Below are 20749 nucleotides of genomic sequence, written 5' to 3'. Positions count from 1 at the left end.
TATACGAATAGAGAGGACTAGACACGCTTGCTAGCTAGTAAGCAATTAAAGGAAACAGAAGATCGTCATGAACATATGCATACAGAGAGAAGTGATATCGACCACCTCTCCTTCTCTGAGAGATTGGTCGAACAACAAGTTCTCGTATATCTATCCGACGCTACTGGCTACATATATACAATATAAGTATCTCTTACAATATAATCTCCTAATTTAAAACGAACTGATCAGGGTCCACATGGTATTCTCCGTCTTTAGCGATCACGTGGTCAAGAAAGAATGCCGCCAATTCCTCTTGAATTCCTCGCATACGATCTGGTGCTAGGAGTTCATCCCGCATCCGAAATATCTAATTTGAAGAAGGGGTCAATACATATATATGAATAAATGAAACTGAACACAAATGATGGTAATAAAATAAAATTGTGAATATTATTATTTACGCACTTCATATTGTTTGGCAGTGTAGCCCCGCTCACAGGTCGTGTGGCGGATGGACTCGCAAATCTAGTATCCACAGTAATCATTCCCTTGTTCCTGCCACAACCACTTTACAAGGAAGAATAGAGGTCAATCAAACTGATAATTAGCAAGCATGCTAAATGGTATTGATGAAACTAGCGCTTGAATCACTAGGAGATGCGTGGAACATGCTACTATAGTACTTACTTTCGGGTATCTAAATTGCAGCTTCTTCGGCAGTCCCGGAGTTTTTGAGGAGAATTTTTTCCAAACCCTGCCAGACAAAGAGAACAATTACTTGATATCACGAAATGAACAAAGTTGCCGATATGGTGCGATAATGATCGGTTTAACTTACTTCTCTAGAATTTCAGTCAAGTCCGCATGCTCCGTGGGATCTTTTCGTCTCGAGTCTAAGACGGTTACTTGTCCCTGCTCAAGCTTAATCTCTAGGAGAATATAGTGGTACCTGCGCAAGCATGCATAACTCATCAATTACATTACCATAACCTCGACTAATAAGGGATATGCACAAGACAGTAACACTCACTTGACTTCGTAAGGAAAGAGTATTATAGCTTTGTTTTGATTTAATACAAACGATTGTAGCAGCTTGGCCTCGGTATCTTTGGCATGAGATTCAACCATATATTTATCTATGAGATTTGTGTTAATGAACCCAATATCACCGACTTGTTTTTTCTTCAATTCGGCGATCTTGAATCTGCATAATATAGTGAGGATAATTAAAAATACATGCAATGAAAGAGCTGACCTATATATAAAGACTTAATTAATGACAGAAGTAGTACTACTTACAGGCAGTAGCAAGTGACCATTAATTTATCGAGGGCCTTTAGATTGAAAAACGTGAAGAACTCCTCAAATGGAACATTCAACAGTTCAATTCCAACGAGGTCATTCTCCTCTCTAACTCTTAGCATCAAAATATTCCTCCCCTCAGACTCTCGGCAGGTTTTCATGTACCAATCATGGAATCTCTGCATCATCGTCGTTAGAGATCTTTCATCTTTGACGAGAGGCTTCCCGTACACGTATCTGTGTTCGTCCACCTCCAAGAAATCATAATGTACATCGTCGGGCAGCTAATCTCCAGGATTGTTATAACCAGCCACCATCCCGCCCGGAACATTAGCGACGATATCGCTAGACACCTGGAGCGGGGGGAGCGATTGGTTCGCTTGTTCGCCGAGCTGGGCAATTTTTTTCCCAGCTCATCGTTCTGCTAACCTTTGATCACTGACAGTACTTCCCGACCGCTCCGCTTGGACAAATGACTTTTCAAGGATGCGCTCATAGTTGCCTTTCGGCGGAGACTTTGGTGGTTTCCTCAGGGCAGCCAGAGTATGCTTCACTCTCACCGGATCTATCTTCTCATGCGGAGGTGGATGTTTCTGCCCTTCAAAGAAGTCGTTCACTTCGGTCCGCACGATCTTCACATTTTCCTCCTCGGTCATCTCGTACGGTAACTTCTCTAGAGGCTTGAGAGACGATGGACCGTATTTGTATTGCCTCCCGCCTCTGGCTGTACTACTGGACGCCGGAGCAGACGGACCGGCTGCGGCTGTCTTCTTTCGTGCTTGCTTACGAGGCGGAGGAGAAGGACTACGACGCGCCGGAGCAGCCGGGGCGGTGGCGGGTCTCTTCCGCCCTTGCTGGCGAGGCGCAGAAGGAGGAGACTGCTGGCTGCTCGGGCGCACCGGCGCAGGCGGAGAAGGAGGCGGAGTGCCCCCACGCGCCGGAGAAGGAGGCTGAGTGCCCTGATCGTCACTCGCCGGAGGAGGAGGAGGAGGCGGAGGCGTCCAGTTCGGAATGTTGATGAACTCCTTCCGCCATATGCATGGAGTCTTCAGAGCAGAACCCAGCCGAGTCTCCCCTTCACCGGTAGGGTGGTCAAGCTGGAGGTCCTCAAATCCCTCCGTTATTTCGTCCACTGTCACCCTAGCATATCCTTCTGGAATCGGACGACAGTGAAAAGTTGCGCCGGGTTCAGAAGGTCGAACTTGGCCGACAGCCACCTTGACTTTTAAGTTCTGGCATTGCATCATAAGGTGGCAATTTTGAGACTCCGTGATAAAATCCACGGGGTAGCTAGCAGGAGCCGTCAAGACATGCTCTGGCTGAAGCAGCTCGGTGGAAGCCACGCTGCTTCTCCGCTGAGATGGCGGGGTAGCTTCGGGGGAAGCTTCGGCAGTTCGTTTGCTGCGACGATTTGCTTCGGCTTCTCGTTCCTCTAGCCCTTGTACCCTTTCATGCAGCGCCTGCAGTTCGGAAAGCTGCACTTTCTTCCTCCTCTCCTGGCATTTGTAACCGCCTGCGTCCGGAAAACCAACCTTCCACGGAACGGAGCCTGGCGTGCCTCGTGTCCGTCCAGGGTGCTCAGGATTCCCGAGGGCCATTGTGAGCTCGTCCTTCTCTCTGTCTGGAACGAACGTCCCTTGCTGCGCTGCATCGATATAGTGCTGAAGCCTCTTGACTGGTATTTTCATTTGCTCGTCCATCCAATGGCACTTCCCTGTTACAGGTCCAGGGTTCCGCCAGCCCCGAAGAACCAAGTCCGGCAACGGTCTGGCCAGTTCATTGTCTCTGGTTCGATCCCTTTATCAAGCAGATCATTCTCAGCCTTGGCCCACTTAGGTCGGGCTCTGAGGTAGCCACCTGACCCCGTGCGATGGTGAAGCTTCTTCTTCGCGACATTTTGCTTGTTTGTCGCCGCCATCTTCTTACTCTTTTCCGATGTCTTGTGGGCCACAAATGCGGGCCAGTGATCTCTGATCTTCTCATATTTGCCGATGAATTCTGGTGTCTCTCCTTTGTCGACAAAATTTTTCAGCTCTTTCCTCCACCTCCTGAATAGGTCTGCCATCTTCTTAAGAGCAAAAGACTTGATTAATTGCTCTTTAACTGGCTTCTCCGGATCCTCCTCTGGCGGTAGGGTGAAATTTGCCTTCAGCTCAGTCCAAAGATCATCTTTCTGCATATCATTGACATAAGACACCTCAGGGTCTTCTTTCTTAGGCTTATACCATTGGTGGATGCTGATCGGGATCTTGTCCCTAACAAGAACCCCGCACTGAGAAGCAAATGCGTTCTTTGTCCGGATGGGTTCAATCGGTTCACCGTCACGCGCGATTGCTGTGATCTCAAACCTTTCATCCGAGCTCAACTTTTTCTTCGGGCCTCGTCTCCTTACCGAAGTTGTGCTCGATCCGGAGGGCTAGAAAAAAGAAGAAACACGAGAGTTAATTAATATGTGTACATATACCAAAACAATGAATGCATCAATTAGCTAGTCAGCACAGGCTTAACTAATATATATACCTGGCCGGACTCGGTTCGGTCATCGGAGCCGTCATCACGGTCTCCTTCTTGCACCGCCATTGGGTCACCGGAGCCATCATAATCATGTCTTTCCTCCTCCATTCTTCGATCACCGTAGCCTGCTTCTTCACCCTGTTCTTCCAGACCATCATTGTCGTTAAGACACGAGAAGATATCACTAACACCTCCGGCTAAGATTATGTCCCCCAACACCTGTTCTGCTTCCTCGTCTCGTGTGTGCTCCATTGTTTCTGCAAATATTACAACATGGCAATTATTACACAAACATGACGACATATGGATATATTAGTGGGAAACGTAGAACTAGCTAGCTAATCACAGTAAGGAATCATATTAATTAGTGGCCTCGACGCGGGTGGGGGCGCGGCGGGTGGGGTGGCCTCGAGATAGTTTGTCGGGTAGGGGCGCGGCGGGAGGGGGTAGGAGACCGACATCGTTTTTTTCTAGGGTTTGGGTGTCCTCGAGAGTTTTGGTCGAGCGAGAGGGTCGGGGGGTGCTCCCGCGGTATAAGTTATCACAGTCGAGAGGGGGTATATATATCGACCGCACCTCATGTCGAAGTTATCCGGGAGGGGGTAATATCGACCCCCCCCCCCCACGTGTTGAAGTTATCGGGAGGGGGTTATATATCGACAACGACGACATACGTACATGGGAAAATAATATTATCGGGGAGGGGGTATATCGACCCCCCCCCCTCGTGTTGAAGTTATCGGGAGAGGGGTATATCGACGACTACAGACCCGCTAAAACATAAGAAACCGAACCCTCGACGACCCTCAAACCCTCGACCCCCTATTCCTCCTCATGTCGAAGTTATCGGGAGGGGGTATATCGACCCCCCTCATGTCGAAGTTATCGGGGAGGTGGTATATCGACAACGACATACCCGATAAAGAAAAAAATAAAAAAAGAGGAGAAAAAGAAGAAAGGAATAGAGGTGAAGTAGAAAAAAATAGAAATTACTCTATTTTTTTTCTTGTTCTCTTCTATTCCTTTCTTCTTCTCCTCTTTTTTTCCTCTTCTTATTTATTTCTCCTCTTCTTCTCCTTCTTCTTCTCCTTCTTCCTCTTCTTATTATTTTCCTTTTTCTTCTCCTTCTTTTTCTTCTTCTTCTTCCTTCTTCATTCTTCCTAGATAAAACTTTTCTAAAATGTAACTTTTGCATATATAAAAGTTTTTCTTCTTCTTCCTTCTTCCTTCTTCCTAGCTAGATATATAATTTTTTTCTAAAAATGTAACTTTTCCATATATAAAACTTTTTCTTCTTCCTTCTCTTCCTTCTTCCTAAATATATAAAACTTTTCTAAAAATGAAACTAACCTAAAATGCACTAAATCAGAGAACATACATAGATAAAACTTTTCTAAAAATCTAAATTTTGCGTGTATGAACATATATACACAGAGAACATACATACATATATACATTTTTACAAAAAAGCAAAAAAACAAATCATCATATATACGAACAAAAAATCTGAAAAAAATAGGACGTATAATCATATATACACACATATGCACATAATCTGAAAAAAAAACATCATAATATATGGAAAAAAGGGGAAGGCCGGCGGCCGGACCGAACGTGGCGGCGGCGATGGGGGCGGGCTGGGGCAGGGGCCCGGGCGACGGCGACGAGAGCGCGGCGATGGCGGGGGCGGGCCGGGGCAGGGGCTCGAGCGACGGCGACGGCGACGATGACGGCGGGGGCGGGCCGGGGAAGGGGCGCGGGCGACGGCGACGGCGACGGCGACGAGAGCGACGGCGACGGCAGGGGCGGCGGACAGCGACGGGGCAGCCTGGCGGTGTCAATGTGCTCGGCGTCGTCGGGGGCAACTGGTGATGAACTCTGCAAAATTCCTAAGTGCTACTTATATACCAAGAGCATTAGTCCCGGTTCGTGGCACCAACCGGGACCATCGACGACATCCTCCTCCTCCATCTCCTTCTCCTTGTCTGCAACCTCCTCCTCCTCACTATCCTTCTCCTCTTCCTCGTTGTCCACCTCCTCCTCGTCCATGTTGTCCTCATCCACTGTCTTCTCGTCGACCACTTCGGTAATCCGCAAATTCGCCGGCCCTTCAACCTACGAATTCAGAGAGGAGAGGCGACAACGGTACTCATGCCAGCGAGCTCACTGTTGAGGATCCGACGCCTCCATCGCCTCCTTCATTGCCCAAAGCATAGTTTCGATCAATAGAAAGCACCCATTTTTCTACAAGCATCATTTTCATCACCTCCTCTACCAACGCTTCCAACGTCAGATTCAACGCATGCTTCATGAGAGCTTTTTGGCTACGAAACCAGGAGCTTATCTCCTTGCACTTTGAAACCAAGAGCTCATCGCCGGCGCAGAACTCTTCCATCACTGACCTACAAGCAGAATTGATTGAACCAAAAAATCAGTATTGAGGGGGGTCCAAACTAACTAATTAGTTCACAAATTGGTAAATAATTATTCCAATTTGCTAAGTCCAGTGGCCCTATCAACTAATTCTATACATATTCACTAGATATTTCAGGACTATTTAGTAGGGCTTGAATTAGGGTTTCTAGGGTTAGGATTTGATACTTACCTGATGGCCAAGGACCTGGTACCCCTTGAATCGATGGGCCAAAGGGTGACGCCACTGCACAAGGTACCTGCGTCATTAGAGCTCTCCCAAGGAAGACGGACGAAGTAGGTGACGGCGGAACGACGGCGGCGGCAGCTACGTGGGGGCTGTGTGGGGGCGGTGGCTAAATGGGGGTCGGGCGTGCGGGTCGGTCTATTTTAGGCGATAAATAGTGATAGCCTAGCCCTAGGTCCCACTCGTTATAAGATCACTCGGCCCACCTGCCACAAGCGGCCTCGGGCCACCTGTCATAAGAGCCCTGGTCCCACTTGTCAGTAACTGCATGAGGTAACGGTCAACTGCTTTGACCCAACGGCAAGGTTCCATTTGGTCATTTATGAGAATGGGCCGAGTGGTGGAGGGGAAAAGTTAGGAATGTTATGGGCCATGGGCAAAACTGAGTAGAACTAATTAAGGAGGAGCATAAAAATGAAAATCCCAAAATAAATAGGTAGGGAGAAAGGCGATCTCCCTACCTAATACCCCTTGTATGAATAAAAAAGTATGTTTCCTGCAAATTGATCCTCACTTTATACATAACTGAGCTCACACATGCCATCATCATCTCAATTCATCTCTTATCGAAACTTAAGGTGACCATCATATCATCTAGAAAGGACCATTCCACCCTATCATAAGCTTTGTGCATATCAAGCTTGACTGCACATAATCCAGTCTGCCAACTCATATATTCTTAATCTTATGCACACATTCATAGACTATCAAGATGTTATCTGTGATCATTCTTCCTGGCACAAACACACTTTGTGTAGGAGAGATATCTTGAGGCAGAATGTTTTTCAGTCTAGAGGCCTACATCTTGGAGATTATTTCATATAGCACACTACACAAACTAATGGGGCGAAATTGTGTTACCAATTTCGGTGTGTCAATCTTGGGAATCATCACAACGCTTGTATCATTCCACTCATCAGGAATCTTTCTTGAATTGATAGCCGACAATACTTCTTTAGTGATATCTTCCCCAATTAAGTGCCAATACCTTTTAAAGAACATCATGTGCAATCCATCTGGCACGTGGGCCTTTACATCTCCAATACTCCAAACTGCTTCTCTAACATCATTGGCAGTGAACGGGGCCAGCAAGAAATTGTTCATTTGTTCGGTCACTTCCCGTTGCACTTTTTCCAGAATACTAGGATCTGTGTGCTGCATTTCCGAGCTAAATAGTTGAGTTAAATAGTTTAAAATATGATTGTTTAGCTCCGGCATACCTTCTATCCAACACCCTCCTCCATCTTTAAGTCTCTTTACATAATTCTTTTTCCTCCACGCTGATGCAAACGCCTGGAAAAAGCTCGCGTTACGATCTCCATACTTTAGCCAGTTTGCTCTGGACCGTTGCATCATTTGTATTTCATCAAGTTCAATGAGATACTCTATCAACTCGGCGATTTCTTTCCTTCTCACTTACATCATTCGTCGGCCCCGACATAATTTTCTCCGGAGTCGTTTCTTGGGTATCTTGAGGACATGTTGGTCCCAATCATGAAACTAAGCATGCATCTTGTTAAGCTTCTCGTAAACACTGCTCACCAAGGGATCAGCTGCAACTTCATTCCAAGCTTTCTCAACTGTAACTTGGAAACTGTCCTCTCAAAGCCAGCTCGCAAATCTCTTGGATTGTGCACGGTTACCTGCCAATGGCCGGTTATAGTATTCAGTATCAACCAAGATTGGGCGATCATCAGAGTGGTTGAATTCCAAATTTTCCAACGCACCACGATGAAACAAATTAGACCAGGCATCATTCACCAATCCACGATCAAACCGCTCTTTTATCCTTCCTCTGGACCATGCAAAGCGGTCACCGATGAACCAAGATCGTGCAGCTCACAATCATCAATTGCATCTTGGGAAGTCTGCATGTACTAAGGTGGTCTCGTGTTACGAAAAAGGGTTTCCCCCGCTTTATATTATAAAGCAACAACCACTCACATCCAAAGCATCGATATAAACGCACACCACACATACCCAAGGCGAGATACAAGGAAGCCGGGCAACGAAACACACCCTCAACGACAACCAAACACCTACAAGATGTGCAAAAAAGGAACGGCTTAGCGCCGACGGAGACCACCAAGAGTAATCGTCCGGGAGGGTGTGTGACGAACCACGCCGGACCGAGGGCTCCAAGACGATGCCTCCAAGAAGGGTACGACCACGGAATGTCGCCACCGTCCGATCCAAAGATTAAGTTTTCACCCGTAGCGAGACGAAGGAGAGGGAGCAACACGACGGAGCCTACAAGGAGGAACACGACATCCGCGAATGCCACCACCGTTGGCCAGTGCACGAACTGGACAGGTGATGAACCCCGGTGCTTCAATCCCTTCGTCGCATCCCCGATCCGCCAACCACTCGCAGCCATGCCGCCCAAGCAGCCATGACTGCGCGCCCGCAACCGAGACGTGCAGTCCGCCCACGACATACGCGCCTTCCACCGCCAGGACCGCCGCCCTACCACCAAACCACTGCGACAGCCACCAAAGAGCATACCTTTGACCAGATCTACGCCCCCAGCCGACTCCGAAGCCACCGGCGGACACCTTGCCACGAGAGGAACCGCGGCCATATGCCGGTCCGGGGGAAGGGGGAGGTGACGGAGCAGCCCAAGGCCAAGATCGGCGACGGGGCACACGGAAGCGCCCCCCTCCACCAGCCAGCCTCCCCCCAAACCATGTTCGCCCCCGAAGCCACAGGCCCGGACCAACCGGGGCGCACCGGTCGCCTCTGCATGCCGAAGAAGGGGAAGGGGAACCAGATCGGCTGCCGCCGGGCCCAAGGGGAGCCAGCAGGGGGGGTCTCCCCGTGCCGTCCCGCCGCAAAGGGCCCGGCTGAACGGGGATGCCCACCGCCACCGCTGTCACGCCGCCCCCCTCCCCCACCCGAGCCACGGAGAGAGGGCCGCCCGCGACCCGGTCGAACTCGACCCGCAGCGCCAGAGGCGACGCCGGGGCACTGCAGGGAGCAGCCGCCGCCGACACCACCTACCGGCCTGCACCTCCTCCTTGCTGCCTGTCACGCCGCCGCCACGCCACCATCGCAGGCCCACGCCGGAGCGCCGTTGCGCCGCCGCGCCCGGCAACGAGCACCACGTCCCGGCCCGAGAGATCCGGCTCGCGCCGTTCCCCCCGCGCGAGGAGACAAGAGGACCTCGCCGCCGCCGGCGACGACCGGGCTTCGCCCGCTCACGCCCCCTGGCGGCGGCAAGGGAGGGGGAGAGGAGGAGGGGAGGGTGGGCGGCGGCGCTAGGTTTAGCCTCCCGGACGCTCGCGGGAGCGTCGTGGGAGGAGGGGAAAGGGGGATTTGGTGGTCTCGTGTTCCCACCCACCTTATCATTTAGATCTCTCTGAGAAGCCACGGGAGATTATGTGCCTGATGGAGCTGGCTCATGCGGCTCTAAGTTAGGTGTTTATTTTCCCATTTAAATTGTCCATACATACCAGTCAAACGTGAACTAGTATTAGTTGTTCCTTTAAGTTTTACATCAATGAACATGGCTATTCCAGAAAAGATCGAGACCTCCTTTTCTACCATCACTCATACAAACTATTTTGTGATCCATCTTCAATCCCTTCCGCAAACACCCAGCCGATAACTATCAAGGTGAGCCTCTTACAAGAACATCACATTGGGGATGCACATCCAGCAAAGCTCGAACTGCTGGGGTGTTCCCAGGCCCGGCAGTTCCAGGTTAATTGGGTCTGGTCACCCTGCTCGCGGTGCCGGAGGACAGAAAAAACGCACAGACAGCACCACCACCAGAGAATAGAAAACCCCAACTTTCAATCACTACTCGCTAGGGAACGACAAGTTCTGGAGAGTCTCCAAGCCTCAAGCTCTCATGACCAAGCAGCTGATCCGATCACAAAACAAACAGTAGAAAAAAGATCCTACTTCAGGTGAACTACATAAATTCTTCCGGGAGAGAGATAGAGCAGAGTCGACGTCTCAAGACGCCGTCCTGGGCCAAAAAGCAAACAATTTTGACAATTGCCATTACTAGGAAAAAGCCTAGTAGTAGCACGGGTTTAAAGCCTACTAATAGCGCGTGTCACCGCGCTACTAGTAAGGCGCTACAGCTATTCGTTAATAGTAGCGCGTGCGGCACACGCTACTGCTAAGACACATAGCCGCAGCGTGTGTTGTTCCCAGTGCTACTGCTATTATAACTAGTATTATCGTGTTTTCGGTCCAGCGCTACTAGTATATTTTTTTCATTTTTCTTATTTTTAGTGTATTTATACGCCATTATACAAATTTTGGTACAATACCAGTTATGAGGTTGTTATATCATTATGTCCATAACAGTGTGTGAAATAAAGGTGGATTAGGTTCAAGTGGAGGCAGCATATGGTGCATCTCGAAACTATACTACTAATCCAAACTTGATCTAGTTTGGATTAGTAGTACTTTGGATGTGCACCGCATATTGCCTCCACTTAAATCTAATCCATCAACACAAGCTATTTAATCATCATCATAGTCATTACCACCAACACTAGCTATTTAATCATCATAGTCATAGTGTAGCACATTATCATCTTCAAACACCTTCTAGCTAGCTAATCACCACCAACACTAGCTACGGTAGCTATCTAATCACCACCAACACTATCTAATAATAATCATCATAGTCATTACCACCAACACTAACTATTTAATCATCATAGTCATAGTGTAGCACATCATCATCTTCAAACTCATTCTAGCTAGCTAATCACTCCTGCTACTCTCTCTCAGGTAAAATAGCATAAAACATGTGTAGCACTCCTGCTTCATCATATTGGAGCATGCAGATGAACATGTCTCCTAATTGTGGGCCGCGCTTCTGATTGCTGCCTCCTAGTAGTTCTCTGCGATCCTTCACAATTTTGCTCCAGTCTTTGACTATTAAGACTTGCTCGCTTTTACAAATCTTGAATTCACTAAAGTGCAATGTATGATGTCTTGGCCGTAAGCTAACCATGGACATGTGACCTTTAGTCTCGATCCAATGAGGCACAACTATCATCGGGAGTCCCTGTTAAAGAACATCGTATAATAACATACTTAGCAATGAAGTTTAACTTAAAAATAATGTATGCAAAAGATGCACTGAGGACAAATAGTAAAAATCTTATCATCTTTCATAAATAGATGTGACTGTAGTTCAATACAAACACTATTGGTCGCACGTTTTGAGTACTAAGATGTTCAAGTCCAGGAAAATAATTTGTCTTGACAGCATCAAGATCCTCAAGCCATGAAACATAATGACTTATCTCCTCGTAGTTTAGTTCAGCCCCGGGACAGTGGACGATCATGTCTACCAAGCGTCGGACATGTTTGCTTGAATGGAAATAAGCTGTCAATAGAAATTAGTTGTCAACTATTTTTGAATAAACAATATCGAAGACATAAATATGGTTGAGAACTCCCATAATGGTAGAACTGGAGGCGTCTGCACATCGACCCAGATGTCGATATTACCTTCAGTATCATCTTCCGAACGAATATCAAAGGTGATAAGCATATCAGGCTCAAATTCATAAGCCTTGCATAGTACTCTTCAAGTTTTGCATTCAAAATAGGTGTAGGTGTCTGCATTGTATAATTTTGGGTCGAAAGTATAACCATGCTTGGTCATCAAGTGAACTCTCTTTACCTCCATAGTTTTCATAGGACTGAAACCAATCTTATCGAAGACAAAAATTCATGCATGACAGGGGATACACTAGTAGAGTAGTAAAAAATTAAAATTATAAGTTGAAGCAAATGAAGCATAAGTCATGCTTAATTACGAAAAAAGACTTGTCGTTGTGACTTACTGTATCCACTTCGAAGGTCTCATCCAGCTTGATGCTGAAGCGCCTACCATCAACTAAGAAATTTCTGTCGCACAGGCCGCGCTCGTCTTCGCAGTATTCGCACATACCAAAATCCTTTTCGTCCTCAGACATTTCCTATGTTCATAGTTGAAACATTAATTGAAAATCGATCGAAGGCAACAAGCAGGAAACTCAACACACAAATCACTATTACTCAATATGCAACGGGTTGACTTTAGGTCTGTCGAGTCTTCCTTCCTAAACTCTCATCTCATGTATATGGTGGGCACTCCCTCTCTCATATTGCTACCATCGGTGATGGTTGCTACTCCTCCTTTCCCTAGTGCGTTACAAATATCTAGCAGAAGCAAAAGAAGAAGAAGCGACCCCCACGACAACAGTCGGCATTCTTCTTCTCTCATATATGGTGGAGACTCTCCCTCACTGATTTTTTAACTGTAGCCCCCACAGATTTAAAGTGAACTCGAAATTTCGTTTGATTCTCTTACTAGCAAATCCGGGGCACTCGATATTTCCTACATATTCTAGCACAAGTCGTGCTTAAATTCACAGAAAAATCCGGCATGAGCTTTGCTAAAATAGGACAAATCGAGCGCCTGAAATTTGCCGAAACGGAAATGAATCAACACTCCGGCAAAACATAGGCCACTCGGAAACGAATCAACACTTCGCACATGAGCATAAACCGGTGCTCATTGCATTTCAATGGTTCAATATTGACATTTTTTTGAATATATCTTATAACCCGAACACTTCATTTGGTTAAGAAGCATAACTAAATACAAGTGCGGAGTTTCTACTTCCGAGCTCATCTGCACCCCCGCTCAGAAAAAAATTCAAAACAAATAGTAGAAAATTTTAAAAAAATTCCATTTTTTGGGTGGTAGATAATTTGATGCGTGGGGTCCGGTCCAAATTTCAACTCATTTGGACATCCGACCAGCTCTTGGCAAAAAAGACAAATTTAGGGTCTGTAAAAAAGTTTACTGTTTACGCATTGTTCTGCTCTGATTTGTCTATTTTGCCGAGAGCTGCTCAGATGTCCAAATGAGTTGAAATTTGGAGCAGACCTCATGCATCAAATTATCTACCACACAAAAAATTGGATTTTTTTTGAATTTTTCTACTATTTGTTTTGAATTTTTTCTGAGCGGGAGTAGATGAGCCTGGGCACCGAGTTGGATTTCTCAACTAAATATCCTAGTTTTACTTTATTCAACACCGAGGAGTGGAGAAGGAGGAGGTGGCCTTTTAGCTCACCGACTTGGGTGTAGAGGAAGAAGAGGTAGCTCGGATGACGATCACTCCAAGGAGACACAACTCTACAAAGCCTGCATATTCCACCAAGTAAAATTTTAATTAGATCATCAAATCTCATATAGCATTCTTTGATGACAAAGTGATAATGACATAAATTCAACTAGTTCTATTAATTCAACTAGTTAAACTAAGCACTTACTAAAAATAAACTAGTTCTATTAATTTTCTTACTAAAAATAAACTAGTTCTATAGTAAAATTTTAATTAGATCATCAAATTTCATATATCTAAATTTTCTTACTAAAAATAAACTAGTTCTATTAATTCAACTAGTTCAACTAAGCACTTACTATAAATAAAAATAATTAATTTTCTTACTAAAAAACAGTAAAAAAACTATATTATACAAGAACAGTACAAAAAAAGTTTAGGGTTTAGGAGAGATGGAGGGAGGAGGGGGTGGGAGGGAGGAGGAGGAGGAGGGAGGAGGAGGGAGGAGGGGGCGACCGGAGAAGGAGTGGAAGGGGGAGGAGGAGGAGGAGGGAGGAGGGGGCGGCCGAAGGAGGAGGGAGGAGGGGGCGGCCGGAGGTGGAGGGAGGGGCGCGGTAGGGAGGAGGGAGGAGGAGGAGGAAGGAGAGAGGAGGATGAGGTAGGAGGAGGGATTACCTCAGTGGAGGAGGAGGAGCAGCGTCGGCGGCGGCGGGCGACGACGGTGGTCGGTGAACGGCGCCGGCGGCAGACGACAGGGGGTGCGGGGGAGTGAGAGTGGAGAGGGAGAGTGGGGGCGGCCGGTTGGGGAAGGTAAAGTTGAACTTAGCAGTAGCGCGGGATATGATAAACCGCTACTGCTAAGTCAATAGCAGTAGCACGCCTGCAATACAGGTGCTACTACTATACCTAATAGGGTGGCAACGTCGTGGCATTTTTAATGGTAGCGCGTTTTGCTACTAGCGCGCTGCTGCTACTTGTATAGTAGTAGCGCTGTTTTCAACAAGCGCTGCTGCTAAATAGCAGCAGCGCCTTATTTTAGACCGCGTTACTGGTAATATTCTGTGTATAAGATTTTTCCTAGTAGTGTGCATGTATGCTTTATGGTGAATATTTATTAAATTGTATGAATTTTTTTTACATAAGCGTGAACACTTTTCTGCAAATTTATGAATATTATAGAATATATACATAGACAATAAATGATAAATAAAAAGGAAAACCATAACAATATAAAATGGAAAATCAAGAATTAATAAATCCTGTAAAGAAAATTGGCAAGAGAAAATGAAAAAAAAACTAGCAGAAACCCGAAAAGAAAACCCGGAAAGAAAAGGAAATTAGCAGACAAGGAAAACGGGTAGAGGAGGAAATCGGTATAATGAGCCAACCCATGTGCCTTTGCGCGTTGTTTTTTACATGGAAATTTGGAGCGCTTTATTAAGTCAAAACAGCTGCAGCAGCATATACGACCGTGCTCCAGTGGTCTACCCCGCGACGTGTCAAGCTGAATGTGGACGGACGTGTCAAGCTGAATGTGGACGGACGGTAGTTGGCGGGAGTCGGCATGATCCTTCGCGACAACGACGGTAGCATTATCTTCTTCGCTTGCCGTTCCATACGACACTGCTCCGGACCTCTTCAAGCTGAACTTTTGGCGTGCCATGAGGGTTTGAATCTTGCTCTGTCTTCTCGGGAGTCGGGATCACCGCCGCCGCGACCAGGTCACGTCAGCGCCCCTGCCTTTAACTTTGGCCGGATCTGAAGGAGGCTGGTGCGGCGGCTAGGTTTCGCCCGGGTCGCCCGCGGGGTGGGGCGACACGAGCGACCGCGCGGCCTTTAACTTTGGCCGGGCGCGTGACTTCTAGAAGGGGATTCATGAGGGAATCGCTGATTTGGATTTTCGGGAGGCAAACAAGCAGCCTCGAGCATATCCCCCATCCCTATGCCAGATGAAGAGGAGGATGGCGGAGGGAAGGACCAGCGCTGGTGGTGGTCGTATGGCAGGGGCGATTGGTGGAGGTAGGAAAAGAGTAGCTAGGGCGACTGCTGCCTTCTCTTGCATTCGCTTTCTCGCCCCCGCCACCGTGCCGTCAGGAGGACTCCGACAGTGACGATTCCAGCGAAGCAGCAGCGGAAGACGAACACAACAGAGACGCACAAGCAGGAGACCAACAGGCCAGTGGCAATTCTTCTCTATGCCTTACAAGTTCCACGTGCACTAGCTTTTAGTGCAGGTGACATCGCTAGCTTCTACCTTACCTTGGATCGTTGAAAGTTTTAGTGCTCTCAACGTACGTGTTCAATGAAATAACAACCATGTTAATTGTGCTTTTCAGGTCAGTCGCCAAACGCGTCTCTCTCCACCTGCAGGATGATTTCCGTGGCACGGCCCTCCTCAGGTCTGAGCACTACTAAGCAATAAGCATAACCTTTGCACAATCCTCTTTATGTCTGTTTTGTAAACACCTTGGGCGAACTGTATATCTATCGCCGAGGATCTCAGGACTCCCATTAGTTAGAACTTCGAAATGATGCTCTAATACTACACTTGACACACAAATAAAGAGCTGGCATATTAAAATGGTTACTCTTTGGAACTTTGGTCAGTATTTAGCAGTGTTCAATATTGAAGAGATTACTATTTAGCTTTAGAGTATGAGGGCATGTGTTGTTCATTATCTCTTTTACCCCCTGTCGGCGGTACTGAGTGGCTTACCACTGATGCAAGACGAACATCAGTCGACTTACACTTTGACCACAAATCACTTGAGTGGTGTGGTGTCATTAAAACAACCTGAGCAAGATTGGAGCTGATGGGTATTTGAGATTGTTGCTTTTTGATGGGACTGCAGCCAAATGAATCTCTCGCCTTGTCAAGCAAAAGATTAGTGATCTCGTGCAAGATCTAAATGTTACCAGTGATGATGGCTCTATAGAAACGAACAACTGCGAGCACTCAGATTCTTCATTTACGAAATGTTGAGCCAATTCGACCATGTCAAATGCAGTTTTGCGTGGAAGGGAGCTGGTATATTTGTAATTGATGTGTATGATGGCATGTCTTTTGAATGCAAGCTTCGTCTCGATAGGAGATCCTCCAGCTTCAGTGCGAGTTGAGTTATAGCATTGCTTAATTATTGCTTGACTTTGACCTTCCATTTTATTTTGAAAACTTAAGCCTCCTCATGTAGGTGTTGAAGTCTGACGGATCGGAGAATCAGATGGTAGTCGCTGGAGAGGCAAGGAACTCTCATACTTGCGGCGATGCACTTGGTGGGCATTCCTTGCATTTTCCCCGTAGGATCACACGGGTACATGTATTTAATTATAGCAAAGTCACCATGTCTTTATCATGCCAGTATGCCAATGTGCCCCGAAATTAGATAACAGAGGGAAGTTAGCAAGTCACCAGCTCTGAAAGCATACCAAATATTTCAGTTTTTAGGCCACTGCTCAATTTTGAAGAGCTACTCCTTTGAACTAGATATGTGAGCTTTTTGTAAACTATAGGATATCATAGTCTGCTAAGTGGAAATAGAACTCTTTGATGTTGGGCATATCCTGTAGTATTTAAATCATTATTTTTTTACACATGTGATGAAAATCTTATTCGTTTAGAAAAATGGTGAATCTACAGGATTGGTATGAACTCATAATACAAATTTTGGGACATCTATTAACATTGAAAGAGAATGACTGTGAAGACAATATGTGTGCTGCTGTCCTGGGATTCATCAGTTGTATCAGGAAAACCAAAGTAAAACAAGTACTCAGATTTTTTTTATTCTACATTTTCTAGATACAGCAAAGGTTGTACCACAGAAAGTATCGTGTGTGGCTGACACAAACTCCAAATATGGCACCTCTTGTCAAAAGTACACTGTATGAACGAGGATCATGTATTTGCTTTGATCTCAACCTTTGGATGCAGTTAGAAGGTTTCATCATAACAAAAATTGTTAGTTTTTGTAAATTAACCTCACCATTTTGATGATTGTAGGTCATCATTGTTCTCCAATATGAAACTATAGAGAAGGGACCTGACGTACATTTGTGTAACACAATTCAGTAAACACGTCTGGAAACTTTATTTCTTCTTCGAGATTGATTTACTTGGTGGTGCTATTGCCCATTTCCTCTTAACAAGACATGTATGATGTTCCAAAAAAGGAGCTTATGTGTTGTAGCCTTGATGGTAGTTTTATACATGTAGATGAGGAAAGTGTGCTTGAAGCGCGTCCTGTTAAAAAATGGGATGGGGACCTGTGCTGGTTTTGAGTCATACTTATTGGGTAGGCCCTTGCGATTTTTGCTCTCTCCATTGCCACGGCCTCGGTCGGGTTGTGATAAGGAGAATGAGATAGCGATGATGCGGTGCTTCACTGCTAGCAGAATTTTGCTGGTGCTAGCTGAACTTTGTGGTAGCTAAATTTTGCTATCACTGCTGCTAGCTGAATTTTGCATAGACATAATGCTCATCTAGACATGTTTTTCCAGTAGAAGTAAGAAATATATGCAGGTTTTTATGCCAAAAGCTTTTAATATTTTCCTCATAGTGTAAGTAAACTAATGATGCATGCCATGGCTAAGGATTTAGTTCCAACAGAAGCAACACATATTCATCTTGCCTACTATCCCATCAGTGGATGTCAGTCCTACACTTGAGCTAAGAATTCATTGCCCTTTTTTGAACACGCTGCAGTAATTAACCAGTTTGTCACTACTTCAATGGATATAATGGAGCATATCGTCATTGCGTATGTAAAAGCATGTTTCAAAATTTAAATTACACTACAAGAAATATGTCAACTTGCGACCATCACTATTGGTCACTGAAAGGTCATTATTTTTCATTTGCGACCTTTTTGTGACTAAAAACAGAAGGTCAAAAGCTGGCAGTCGTAAACTGAAATCAGAGAAGGTCATGGAATTCCACGACCAAAACAAAAGGTCGTTGATTCTCTGACCTTCTGTTTTGGTCGCTAGCTCTCTGCCCAGGCCACGTCGGATCCGACGTGGCAATCTGACGTGGCAAAATTGCGACCAATTGAAAAGGTCGTTGATAAGATTCAGCCCGGTCCATTTCGCTGTTTTAGATGGGCCGAGCACAATAATTCAGCCTTTTTATATTTTTTTTTCTTATTAATTTTGGTCAGTTATATGGGCCAGGCCCAACTATTCGGCCTTTTTAATTTCTGGGCCATGGCCTTTTCGCCTCAACAGCTTTAGTTTTTTTTCACTAGTCAAATGGGTCCCAGTTGTCAGGTTCTGGTAAGCGGGTCCCAACTAGCAAGATCATATTCTTCATATTTCAATTTAACAGTAAATAAATAACCAGTATTTAAATTGGCACAAACAAGAAACACACGTAATACTCTAGATTCAATACAGAGCTCTTGTTGTACAAGTACAAATAACAGGTAATAACATATACAATACTTTACAAGATCTACAAGCTCTACACGTAATAAGCTCAAACGTATACAAGCTCTACCAGAAGCCCTACAAGTGTAATAACTAGCTACAAACTCTAAAAGTATGGCAATCACGGTTACAAGCTCCACATGTGTAATAACAAGATACGGTTACGAGCTATGTTCTTCAGCTTGGAGCTCTTTTGATAGCGATCGTAAACTCTAAAAGTATGGCAATCACGGTTACAAGCTCCACATGTGTAATAACAAGATACGGTTACGAGTTATGTTCTTCAGCTTGCAGCTCTTTTGATAGCGATCGTAAACTAGGCACCTGCTCCTGTCAGGACTGGGCTAACAGAACGGTGATATGCCTTCCAGGGTCGCCCTGTTACATGTATCAACAGAGAAGAATTAGCTTTAAAAAGATCAGCAGAGAAGAATCAAAAAAACTGAAGTCAAAATACCAAGAGACCATTCAAAAAAGGACAGTTATTTAGATTAGAATGACGACACAAATTCAGCTAGTACCATGCTTTTTGTCCTCCAGCTAGTTAAAATGAGATAGCAGCAACAGCAATTCAAATAATTGAGCAATTTGAAACAGCAGCAGCAGCAACAGCAATTTAGGGGTTGAGCAAAGCTATAGGGGCTCTAAGTATTGACAGAGTTACCAGGAAAAATTTAGAGCTGTTTGTGAAGCTATGGAATAGTTTTAAGCAATACAAATGAGCATGACAAACAAATGCACGTGTTTATGAAACCACATGAGACTTTGCAACACATTTACCGCAGCGACTCATATTTCAAAGCATCCAATCAAATGGCCTTATAATACCGGACAAGGAGGAACAGTTAAAGATGTGTGCACTTATCAGATATACAAAAACCATGCTTAAAAACACACATATACAAATTTATGTGCATATACACATAGAACAGAGCTACCAAGCAAACTAGCAACCGTGCACTTGATAACCTGCCCCTGCACACTCTTATTCCCTCAAGTAATTCCCATTCCACAAGAACGGCACATGTACAGTATTCAAATTAGACAGAATTTTTTTTCTCGGAAGAGCAGGCTTTGAACCCACATGTTACATAGCTATTGCATATATCCCCATACAACAACAGAACTACTACATCATCCATGCATATAAACTTTTGCTCCCAGCCAGCACCACGAGTCTTCTCAGCTACCTACCCAACTACAAGTCAGGAGGCCACTACTGTTAAACCAACTCAAGTGAGAGCCAGCAAACTAGGTGGGATCTTTCCTTGTCACTAAAATTAAAAATATGAGCACACCAAAAATTGATTGTGTCATAAAATGATCCTGAGAGTGCAGCACCATGTTACCATCTCTAAAGCTGATTAGCCAACAACAAAAATTATGTAACAATTGTGTACCATCTCTAGGTAGGAGATGGACTCACCGGAGAGGAGGTTGTAGTCGAAGCCGCACACAGGCGCCGCCGCCGCCGTCACCCTCTATAGGAGACGCTACCGCTTCATCGACAGACTCATCTGGTACAAGGAGATCATCAAAATGCAGCACACTCATGATCATCTAAACGCAGCAGCAGCAGGAGCAAATACAAGTTTAGCCCACCATGAACAGGGGGCGCTAGGCAATCCAGTAGCAATGTCATATATAGGTAATGATAACAGGACCTTAGATAATTAGTTTTCGTTTGTCTCTATTTTTCTTGTGCGGCAACAAACAGAGCTAGAGCGAGGGATAGCAGCAGAGCAGAGTGGACCTTGGTCGTCTTGTGTGGCAGGAG

At 45.6% G+C, this 20749-nt stretch overlaps 1 pseudogene; it reads right to left on the bottom strand.

Moving 5' to 3' along the window:
* Window positions 1-904: 904 nt before the first annotated feature.
* On the bottom strand, window positions 905-4050 carry LOC123494702 (uncharacterized; annotated as a pseudogene).
* Window positions 4051-20749: the final 16699 nt, after the last annotated feature.

The sequence above is a fragment of the Aegilops tauschii genome, chromosome 1 (assembly GCF_002575655.3).
Source record: "Aegilops tauschii subsp. strangulata cultivar AL8/78 chromosome 1, Aet v6.0, whole genome shotgun sequence".
NCBI classification, from domain to species: domain Eukaryota; kingdom Viridiplantae; phylum Streptophyta; class Magnoliopsida; order Poales; family Poaceae; genus Aegilops; species Aegilops tauschii.
Note: the sequence above shows the minus strand (reverse complement) of the source record. Positions and strands in the feature narration are given on the sequence as shown.